The following is a 12,535-nucleotide window of genomic DNA, read 5'->3' on the forward strand; positions in this document are numbered from 1 at the left end:
TGCAAAGTACAGGGCTCTGAGGGTACTTACATACAAGTACAAGTGTACTCACATACAAGAAGCTTTGTAAGTAACAAGCTTCCTGACCTTCATCACTTAGGGAATCTTTCTTCTCATCTGTGGTGACGAATCTGCCTTCTCCAGATCATTGTGTAAATAAAGTTTTCGTGATCAACAAGAAATGACACTATCGATCGGGTGGTCCACTATTAAAGAGCGTCTACAGACACTCCTTGTCCAGCCTTCTCTCCCACCATCTTTCTGAAGGCCAACCTATCAGTAAAAGCTAAAAATAAAGAAAGGAGAAGACGGAGCTTCCTAATTGCTCTTAAACAGGCTTTCAAATGTAGATTTCCCTTCTCATTCACTTGAAATGACTGAGGCATTGTCCCAGGCTCAGAAGTTGGAGAAGGCAGGACTGGAGGATTTTGCTGGAATCTGTGGAATTAGCTGTGGCCTCGGGCACACTCTTGCCTCAGGTGTGAAACCTTTCAAGGAGGTGGCCTTGGGGGGTCACCAAGGGAGGCTGGTGTTTTGAAAACAAAGTGAGGTGATTGAAGCACATTGGATTTAAAAAGAAATCCTTGGTGACTTGAGGCCACAGTGGTTTGCTTCCAACTGGCGGCACCTACTTCAAAGGGCCCCCCCCCTCCGAGGACACCTGAGCCCCCCTCCCCACCCCCCACCCCTCCAAGGACGCCCAAGCATCTCTAGCCACAGCTGCTTCTCTGGCTTTTGTTTGTTTTTCTCTGCAGCTCAAACCCTGAACACTGTACCTCTCTGAGGACACTGGGGAAGGGGACACCAGACGAGGCGGTGGCCTGCAGACAGAAATGTGGGTGCTGCCAGGAAGGAGACCCCTAGCAGGACCCAGTTCCAGTGAACCTTCCTCATGCAAGTCAAAGACAAACACAGAATGACCTCCGGCCGTGAGCATCCAGCAGGAGAGAGTTCCATCTAAATCTGTCAAAAATGCTTCTCTTTCCATGATTTTAATAAATATGATATGGGATGTATTAGTCATGGTTCTCCAGAGAAAGGAAACCTATTGGAGATGGGTGATGATAGATAGATAGATAGATAGATAGACAGACAATAGCTAGATAGAGCCAGAGAGAGAGAGAGAGAGAGAGAAAATCAGCTCACAGGATGGTGGGGACTGGAGACCTGGAGAAGAGTTGATACGGCATTTTGAGTCCTAAGGCAGTCTGCTGGCAGAATTCCCTGTTTTGGGGGGGAGATGATTCTTAGTTGTTACCGGCCTTCAACTGATTAGTTAAGGCCCGCCCACTTGGGGAAGTAATCCGACTTATTCAAAGTCTACTGGTTTAAATGTTAACCTCATCTAAAAAAAAAAAAAAAAACCTTCAAAGAAACATCTAGAATAACACTTGTCCGAATATTTGGGTACAGTGGCCCCGTCAAGTTGACATAAAATTACCCATTGTGTGCGGTTTACTCTGCACTTAAGTAGGGACTTCTATTTTGTCTTAAACTTGCCGAATTCACTGAGCTGCAGTCCTTTTCACCCATCCTCTTACCTTCGTGAGGGAAGAAGCCCAACCTGGGCACAATAGGCCTCACGCCGCTTTGGAGAATTTGTGCGCAAAGAAATGCACCTTGTGTGGAACGGAAGCCAAATTCCTCAAACAGACCAGGTGGTTCACAGGTAAAATAGGATTAATCTTAAGCCACCTGCTTATTAAAACGTCTTTCTCTTGGTAAAAAATAAATCCTCTCACCCATGTGTTGCTGGGTTTTTTTTTTCGTGTTCTTTTTTTAGGCCAGCAAAAAAGGTTATGCAACATAAACTATCGCGGCTTCAAATGGGACCGCGGAAATATCAGAAAACATGGGGCTGGAAATGCGACTGAATCACACGATCAACACCCGAGAATCTTACTGACAGTATCCACGGAGGCTGTTTTTGGCGCGACGCTGGAGGCGTCACCCCACCTTGCTCTTTTGGCAAGGACGTCGCTGTCATTTTTGCCTTGGGAGGTGGGGACTGGAGAGAGCCGCCGGTGGCTGAGGCTTACCTGGGGGTGATGCGCTTGCCCCTCCGCTATACACCTTCCCTTCCTTCTTCAGCCTCGCTCCGGCCTGCAGGGGCTTCTTTCTTTCTTTCTTTTCGTCCCACAGGTGGTTCGTCAGCCAACCAAGACCTTCATTTCTTGGAAACGAAGAGGTGACTGACCTTAGACTCTTGATTACAAAAGGAATTGAAAGGCCCGCGTCTTTTGTAACAGGACCGCTCAGCCGGAACGGTCCTCTGTGTCTTTCATTCAGCCGCCAGCCGCCAAAGCCAAGGGAACTGCCTTTTTGAGAAGTCCCTTGGCCTCCAACCCTGTGCCCCATCCCTCGTTGTAACCATCACCCAGGGGGCAGTGACACCTGCAGGGCTCGCTGCTGCCCTGGCCGCCAGAGGGGACCTGAGGCTACATCCATCTTTGTGGATGGTGTCGTCGTGTACTTTGAAGGGACGCGCGTAGTATGCACTCCAATAGACCTACGTGTCGGTGACAATAGATGGGAAACAGTGTGACGACACAGCAAGCTCACAGATGGTAAAGTACAGGGGCAATCATATAGCGGATGCAAATTATCTGAGATCACGGGAAGAAATAGAAATAAATAATAAGCTTTTTGACGTGTGTGTTCCCTTCCCTCTCTTAGATTTCAGAAGTTTTAGCTGCTCAGCCTGGCAGAGGAGGCGAGCTGGCTTGTGTCTCCACTGACACGGGCACTAATCCCACGGCGAGCGCTCCCCCAAAACCCTCCTGGAGGCTCCGACCCCAAATACCTTTGCCCTGGGCGTTTAGGGCTTTCACATACGGCCTTTCTCAGGTATCTCCATGCATCCACGAGATGGGCCTCACGTCCCCCGGGGATCAGTGCACGATTTACAAGATTTGATGATCGGTAAAGGTGCTGCGCTCACAGAGAAGTTGTGTTTCTGCAGGTGGATGCTTGCCGCGGTTAATAGGACCCAGAATCTAAGAGTGGAAGCTGGAATCATAGCTGTTCCCAGCAAACGCTGTTGGAATTTTGATACTGGAAAAAAGACAATGCGATTTTTGCCATTTCATTGAACCTGTAGATCACTTTCGGGAATACGGACATTTTAACAGCATTATTTCTCCCAATCCATGAGTGTGAGGTATCTTTTCATTTATTCACATCTTCAATTCCTTTCATCAATGTTTTATAGTTTTTCGTGTATCGATCTTTCACGTCCGTGGTTAAATTTATTCCTAGTTATCATATTCTTTTTGATACGACTGCAAATGGGATTGTTTTCTTAATTTCTCTTTCAGGTGGTTAATTATTCGTGTAGGGAGATGCAGCAGATTTCTGCATATTGATTTTGTATCCTGTAACTTTACTCAATTAATTTATTAGTTATAACAATTTTTTGGTGGAGTCTTTAGGCTTTCGGAAGGTATATATTATGTCATCTGCAAATGGTGACCGTTTTGCTTCTCTCTCTCTCATTTGGATGTCTTTTATTTCTCTTTCTTGCCTAATTGTTCTGGCTAAGACTTACAATTCTGTGCCGAATCAAAGAGGCAAAAATAGGCATCCCGACAGCTTTCCCTCCAAGAGTGTGATGTTAGCCGTGGGCTTGTCACGTACGGCCTTCATTATGTTGAAGTACGTTCCCTCTGTGCCCACTTGGTCGAGCGATCTCTTAGTAAATGCATTTTTCATTTTCTCAAGTGCTTTTTCTCCATCTATGGAAATAACCACGTGATTTTTATTCCCTTTGTTAATGCGCTGTGTGTACCGTGTTGACTCATTTGTGGATATTGAACCGTCCTTGCATCCCTGGAGTAAATCCCATTGCCGTTCCCTACTCGCAGCAGCCACAGAAACCAGGGCACCAGATGTAAGAAATGGAGCTCCCCCCTGCGAGATGCTGGCCCTCTAGAGCATGGCAGAGGGGAGGGCACAGAGACTGCTCGCCTCTGAGGTCTCAGGAAAGGTTCACCATCAGCCTTTAGATTTCATTACAATTATATAATTTAGTTGCCTTTAGTTATAAGCTTGTCCCTGAGGCTGTAGCTATGAGGAGAAGCCAGCGGACCTCAATCCAGAAAGACTGAGCTCCTAAGACTGTTGTCTCTCGCTTGCCCTAAGAGTGGTGGCTGTTTGCGAATAATTTCTCCTACGGTTACAGTCCAGTGGGACCCATGAGTGGATGCCCTGCTGGCCACCAGAGCCGGGGAATGTAGAGCTATTCCCTGACAGCAGCCGCAGAAGCCATGGCACCAAAGATACAAACTCCTTTCTAGAAGATACGGGCGGTAGTGGGTCCCCTGGAGAGCACAAAGTCTGCATCCACTGGCCTGTGTCACCCGAGCGCTCCTCTGTAACTGTGCCAAACCTCCCTCTCAGGTCAAAGCTCCTGGACAAACTAAACAGGTATCTTCCTCAGAAAGAGTGGGGTGGGTGCCAGTCGTTTGACTGGGCAGTGCCCTGGGAGACGTAGTCGTCCCTGACCTGCCTCTGTGATTGTGACATTCCCGTGGGACCCAATAACGCGAGCCCTCCTGGCCTCCAGAGCTGGATAATCAAGGGGCATCCCTAAGGTCGTGGCCCCCAAAACCGAGGTATCATACCTAAAAACCAGAGCACTAAAGGTGTGTAAAGCCCCTCCGTGGGAGACGCTGGTGGCTGGGCACAGCGTGGGGGAAGTGCTAAGATTGTACCTACAGAACAAAAGGATAAAAGAGAACAATGGAACAGAAAAACAAAGAAAAAGACAGAGAGATGGATGGTCCCCACCAGCTTTTGCAGGACAGAGGGAAAGCCAAAGGATGGCACCCGCCAGCCTATGTCCCTGGAGAGCATCCCAGCAGGTTTCTGCCCATCAGACCAATGCTTGAAACTCAGGAAACGAGTCTCTGTCACTTAAAGTCTGGGTACTTCTCGAAAGGCTATTTCTGTGCTGGGCCTTGGGGCATGAGAGGCTGCATCTGAGCCCTTCAGGAGATGTGCCTCCAGTGACCCTGGCATCTTGTGAGTAGGAGCCCCGTGGGTGGTGTGGGTTGAGCTGTCTTCCCCCCAAAAAGATATGTTGAAATCCCAAACTTTAGTGCATCACAGGAAATAGGGTCCTTGCAGATGTCATTAGTCAAGATGAGGTCGTGCTGGAGTAGGGTGGGCACTAATCCAATACGACTGGTGTCCTTATAAAAAGACAGACATGTGAAGACAAAGACACACGGGGTGGGGGGGAGGCCATGTGATGACAAGGCAGAGATTGGAGTGTTCAGCTACAGACCAGAGGATGAGAGGTTGGCCAGCGGCCCAGAGAAATGGGGAGGCAGGAAGGATTACCCTACAGGCTTCAGAGGGACCCTGGCCCTGTTGACACCTTGGTTCCAGAAATTTAAGCTGCCCCATTTTTGGTCCTTTAAGACAGCCCTAGGAAACGAAGACTATAGCTACGCCCTCTGTGAGACATTGCACCGCGTTCCGGGGGTGAGGTTTTAACTCCGGGGGTGATGTCTTAACTATTTACGACGCTGAGTTTGATAAATTGGTTAGGGTTGCGTTGCTCCTTTGTAGGGACTTTTTTTTTCTTTTTTCTTTTTTGGTTTTTCCTTCGCCATTAACCAGTGATTACTGGGACTCACCTTGCGCACTTTGGAAATATCCTTCCAGTCTTCAGTGTATGACTTTAGCACCCATTAATGATGGATGATCCTTAACTGAATCCATTATTTTCGTTGGGGTTGAGACAAGGTGTTTTCTAATCCCTTCCACATTCTTTGAATTGTTCTTTCTGAAAAGATAAACTGTTCTTTGTGAAGGGAGAACGAGCGACTGTGGTTCTGCAAAAAAAAAAAAGCAGGAAGAACATTGAGGTGTCACCAGGAACCATGCCACATGGCGTGATCTCAGACCCCTCCCACTCTCATGCCTCCCAGTCACGTGGACTGTTGACCCAGCGGGGTGCAGTAGAGAATGCGAGTGTCCCATGTTGACGCGGCAATTGTCCTGGATTTGCCCAAGAGGAGCCACTTCGACCCAACCTCTCTGTCTTGCACACGCATCCTGCTTGGTCTAGCGGACATGCTCGTTTTCTGGCAAAAGTAATTTCGGGTGACTCTGTCCTTCCCTGTCCTAACATTTCTCCAAGTGTTTCTTGGTTCCCTGGAAACACTGATTTTGATCCCTCTGGTTCCCACAGCCTCTAAGGATCTTTTCTTTTAGGGACTTTTGGTAGACAGAGCGAGCAAAGTTTCTTTTCACAAAAGATCCTGAGCTAACAGTTGTATTTCCTATTCCTGGATAAGAGTTCAGGGTATTTTCTGTCCTTCTTTGATGTTATCTCTGTGTATGTTTTCCCGACACTGGACATCTCAGCTTCTCAGAACGTGAGTACAGATTCCAGTATGTTCTATGACGTAAGCTCCCATTTGTTCTGGCTTTTTTGTGTGTGACTTCTTCAGACACATTTTAATGTTTCCATGGCAACACTTGTGAATATTTAAGTTTCTTCTTATTTTTTAAAGTTTATTTATTTATTTGGAGAGAGAGAGAGACCAGAGGAGGGGCAGAGACAGAGAGGGAGAGAGAGAAAATCCCTGTCAACCTCTGCACTGTTAACATGCAGTCTGAGGCAGGGCTCGATCTCATGATCCTGGGATCATGACCTGAGCCAAAATCAAGAGTCAGATGCTTAACCGACTGAGCCACCCGGGTGCCCGAGTTTATTCTTATTTTTTTAATCTTGTTCTGTTGCTGTTATAAATGACCACTGTATTTTCTAGCATGTATTTTCTTTTGTATTTTCTTCCATGGGCCAAGAAGATATAATTTAAGAGTGCCTACCAGCTTATAATTATTGTATCTTCCAGTTTTATTGAAACATTTATCTTTAGGAAGCATTCCTGCTTATCTGCATTCAGTTTTTCTGTGGCAACCTCCAATGTCCTTGTTGTTAAAGAGCTATTTCATGGATTCAGGACCTCACAGTTAGGTCCTTAGTCCATTTTGAGTTTGTTTATGTGTATGATGTAAGACAGTGGGTGGGAATGCAAACTGGTGCAGCCACTGTGGAAGACAGTTTGGACGTTCTTCAAAACATAAAAAAATCAGGGGGCGCCTGGGTGGCTCAGTCGGTTAAGCGTCCAACTTCAGCTCAGGTCATGATCTCAGGGTCCGTGAGTTCGAGCTCCGCATCGGGTTCTGTGCTGACTGCTGGGAGCCTGGAGCCTGCTTCAGATTCTGCGTCTCCCTCTCTCCCTGCTCCTCCCCTGCTCATACTCTGTCTCTCTTACTCTCAAAAATGAATAAATGTTAAAATTTTGTTTTTAAATAATCCTGTTTCACTTGTCAAAATCTAAATGAAATCAATGTTTTAGTATTTTATTAGAAAATAGAAGGACCTTTTAATTATCGAATTCTGCTTCAAAAATTACTATTAAAAACTTTAACTTTATGACATGAACACTTCAAAATTCACACTAATGCCCTTCCGATTGATTTAATGTTTCCTGGTCATAAATACAAATAAACCAGCATGTAGATCCTTTAATTTTCAAAACTAAGGACTTCAAAACACACCTATTTTGCAATCAGTAGTTCAGATCTTTGGGACATGTGTGAAAATGTCCCCATTGTAACAGAAAGTTTATGTCCGAAAGACCACAATTTTACAGCTCTGTGTGTTGTAAATTTTGGAGTCTTCTGACCCTGACCTCGATTATTGGTTGGAGCATAAAAACTGAATTTGAGCTTGTGATGAAGCTGGATAAAGCTGGAATCTTAGCCTTTTAAACTGGGGATAGGTTTAAGACTCCAGCACGGTTTAAGACTCTCATGGGCCGTGGGTTCAAGCTCCCTGCTAAACATCGGGCTCTTCGCTATTGGCATGGAGCCCACTTCAGATCCTCTGTCTCCTTCTCTCTGTTCCTCCCTTGCTCACGCGAACTCTTTTTTTCTCTCAAAATATAAATAAAAATTTTAAAAAATTAAGAAGACCCTAGCGTTGGAGAAGGAATTATCTTCATGGCTCATCAGTCATGAACATTTGCCGATGCCCACCATGTTTAAGTTTCCTCTTTGGTGGTAAAGTAGTGGGAGTAAATAATCATCGTAACGTGCTGCCCCGAGGCAAATGAAGACCCCCCCCAGGAAGAAATGGGCAGGGATGACCAGTGACCATGAGTGGCACCACAGTGACCCCCTTCCACAGGATGCTTGTGGACCAAATGAACAACTGACCGTGCACTAGACCTAAACCACTTCTCAGGCCCTTCAGCAAAACATTCTGATGATTTGCACACACGCGATTTTCTTTGATCTGTAATCCAAACGATCTTTACTCCAATATCCAGAAGTGAAGACAATTGGTTTCTGCTGAAGGAAAACATTGTTTTTTCTGCCTTATCCGTGAGGGGAGAGATGATATTTAAAAGTAATAAACTGTGTGTGCAGAGAAAATGACTTAGCTCCCTGTGGTGTATTCAGTGAATTATACAGTAAACTTTCATCTGCAGGAAACATATTATCTTTTACACCAAGTGTTGGAATCTCAAGCGGTGGTTATAAGACATTATTTTATACGCGTTCCACTATGTCGTCTCTTGGTTTCAGCTTAGAGGATTGGTTTATCAGTGACACATCACAGCAAATTAATAGGTACAGATAAAACTTTCCATAAATATTCATTACACCTCATTACTGCAAATTAATGAGATATTTTTAAATTAAGCCTCGTCGCGTTTGGTGCTGAGGATCTTGTTTTAATATACGATGCTCAGAGATAAATGACGGTCGTAAAACTGATGAAGCTCATTATGGAAACTTTTAGCCAAGCTTCTTTAGTAGCAATTTGGATACGGCGTTGACTACTGTTAATACCTGATTTTAGAAGTCATGAGACTTTTTCCTGTCTGAATGAAGACTTCAGGTGTGTGTTTGTTTGTTTGTTTCACTTGCAGTAGGGACCTGAGCAAATATTTCAGGATTCCTCAAGAAAATCAGTGCATACAGTTGAGGGTAAATTCTAGAAAGCAGCCAGAACTGGATTCACCCTCACCGTGAGGCATGTCGTTATCTAAATGGCCACTAAGTTGGAGCTTCGCGTCTCTGTGAGCTCACACCGTGAAGGCATCACTGCCCGCTTAGAATCGGAGAAGAGCTTGCAGATTCCATTTGAACTAGATCATTTTTCAGTAGCTTGCTTCTCACACCCTCTCTAGAGACTGGTTTTATTGAAAATCCTCACTTTTGCTGTCTTTTAATTGTTCTTCTAGCATTCTCGTTGTTTTGAAGTTGCTGTTCCAGCGTGATGCGAGCTCCTCCTCACGAACACGTCAGTAATATCCTCTCAGATGAGAACCGAATGGACACCATAGCCTCACGCCAGAATAGTGTAACCCCTCCAAATCCATCAATAATTAAAGCCATCCTTCTGTCACGTCTGTGAAAGATTCAGTCATTTGACTGAATTGATTCTTTTGTTCATCCACACCAAGAAATAGATTTAGCCCAAATAGCAACATGTCCAGGGTCAAATACTCTAAAACTTAGAGCCAAATCTTCTGACCTCTTTGTGCCTTTCTTAGTTTCCTCATCAGGAAACGGAAGCTATTTTATTAGATAATACGGAAGTTAATCCTAGCTATAAAATTCTATGCTTCTAACTACATTTTACATTCATATTTTCTAGGAAATATAGCTTTCATACTATATACATTTACTAACCTCATATCTTCTGGAACAAAATGATCTGCACTGTTTAGAGACTAAATATCTATATCCCTTCCTTAATTAAAATTTCGTAGCGAGCACCCCTCGAATATAAGCCTTGTATGTTCATGAACTTTGTGTCCAAGGGACTCAGAACAAGACCAGGAATGAGACTCAGTGGGCATCGGAATCAAGAATGAGCAGGCGCAAGGAATCCATATGAAATGCAGAGGTAATTAACAAATCGCAAAGCTTTTATGATTAAGTGGGAATGGTAGAAAACAAAAGCAGTTGCTGTACAAGATATTGTGAAGGTCATTGGGGTTACAGAAAAAGTGCAATCAACTGATTCTGCAAGCTTCCCCTTCCCCCAAGGAAAATGCCCTCCAGGACAAGGGGTGGTGGGTTTAGAAGTAAATACTTCAAATCCAGACTAGGGAGTTGGAAATCCAGAGTAAGAAGTGTCTTGCTTATTCTTTATCTCTGTTGCTTTGTTGTAGAATCATGTTACCTGACACCATGAGAAAAGAAACAAAAAACAAATCAGAGTATTTGTGGAATGCTTTTTGAGTGCATGGATCAATTTGGGGACAACCAGCATTCATGTCATGTTGTCTCCTGCATGGACATGTTTTATCTTTTAATTTGTCCAAGGTTTCCTTAATGTTTTTGTTTTTGTTTTTTTTTTTTTAAATATAAACTTTCACGCTTTTCCATAGTAGACATACACATGTATTTTTAAAATATATTGTTTGTCACACATACATTATTCTATAGTAAATATAAAACTTTCAATCCATTTGCTACTCAGATATAAAAACCCAATTACCTTTAAATCATAGCCTTATACTGTGCAACCTAGCACAATCCCCATATTCATTCTGGAGATTTGTATACAGAATTTTGGGGGATTCCTAAAAGGACAATCATCATCTATAAACGATAGCAATTTTGTTTTGTTTTTTTTTTCTCTCTCAGCCCACACATTCCAAATATTTTCCTTTATTTTTTGCTTACTAGAAGACCCATATCCATTTAACAATAAATGGGGAGTGGGAACATTTATACTGTTTCTGACTATATTAAACATTTTATTTTCTGTTATATCATATTATATATTTCCTATAATTCCTTATCAGGTTATGCAGGTAATTTTCTACTCCTAGTTTGCCACGAGATTTTATTATGTGTTGACTTCCATTACTTGAGTTTGGAAATTCGTGCTTTTCAAGGAAATGGTCCACATTTTGCCCAGGTATTAAAATGCACTGGCCTATGTCCTTCATAATATTTTCTTATTTTTTCAGTCTTTATTACACGTGGGAATAATTCTCATTGCTCATATTGGTTATCTGCGCATTTTCTCTGTATTTTTTTTCTTGGCCACCATCGCCACAGGTTTGACAATTTCATTGCACTTTCGAAACAACAAATCTGGCATTGTGAATCCTCTGAATGGCATCTTTGTTTCCTATTCGATGAATATCTGCTTTTATAGTTATTACTTCCTTTTTTCCTACATCTTTGAGTTTACTTAATGTTGCTATTTTCCTTACTTCCTGTACTGAATACTTGACCCATTCATTCCCAGCCTGTCTTATTTCCCAGCGTAAGTATGTGTGCTTTAAACAGCCTCTTAAGACCCTCTTCAGTTTGACTTCCCCTCTGCCCTGCTGTTTTTGGTATGTAGCACTTCTATTTTTATTTATTAAAAGTATCTTATAATTTCAATTATGATTTCACATATGATCTGTGTTATTTACAAGTGTGCTGTTAAGTTTCTAAATGCATATTTTAGAGCCGTGATTCTCAAAATACGCTTCCTTGACCAACAACATGAGCGTCACCAGGGAACTTGCTAGAAATGCAAGCCCTGGGCCTCACTCACTCGACTGAATCAGAAACCAGGGCAGAGCTTCCCAGAAAGGTGGATTTTGAAAAGCCTTCCTTTTGCTTTGGATTCTGTGTCTCCTTCTCTCTCTCTGCCCCTCCCCCACTCATGCTCTGTCTGTCTCTCATAAATAATAAATAAACATTAAAAAAATTTTAATACAAAAAGCCCTTCTTGGGAGTCTGATGCTTACTACACAATCATATCATTTATAGTAAAAGTAGTTGTTTAATGGCAGAAAATGCACTGTGGATGATAGTGACCTTCTAACGTTGCTTTCTGCGTAATTGGCATATTGCTTTAGTCCATTTTCATAAAAGTTCCTCGTGTGCTTCTGAAGGATGTGCGCTCCACGATCACTGGGTGTGTTAACGACACATTTATGACCCCAGAATGGTGATTTGTGTCGTTCCACATCTTCTGGTTCTTAATGTTCTCCACGATTGATTCTATCAAGTATGTAGAGAATGGATAAAAATCCCCGGCAGGATGGGTTTTCTGATTTCTGTCCTTTCTGGCTTCCTAATTTTGAAGGTGTGTTTTGACATGCTTTCCATTTACTTTTTAAAAGCAATTTTCCAAAGGTATAATTTAGATACCATAAAATTCACCCATTTAAAGTTTGCAATTCAGTGGGTTTTGGTATATTTATGAAGTTAATTTCTATAAAGTATATTTTACAAACTTTTTACACTTTAGTACATTTTGTAAAATATGCCTATGAACTTAAATCTAATCATGATACTCTTTTTTTTTTTTTAGGTGTTTATTTATTTATTTTTGAGATGGAGACAGCGCGAGTGGGGGAGGGGCAGAGAGAGAGGGAAACCAAGAATCTCATACAGGCTCCACACTGTCAGCACAGAGCCCTACGCAGGGCGTGATCTCACGACCCTGGGATCATGACATGAGCTGAAATCTAGATTTGGACTCTCA

This window comes from Felis catus, chromosome A3 (assembly GCF_018350175.1).
Source record: "Felis catus isolate Fca126 chromosome A3, F.catus_Fca126_mat1.0, whole genome shotgun sequence".
Taxonomy (NCBI): Eukaryota; Metazoa; Chordata; class Mammalia; order Carnivora; family Felidae; genus Felis; species Felis catus.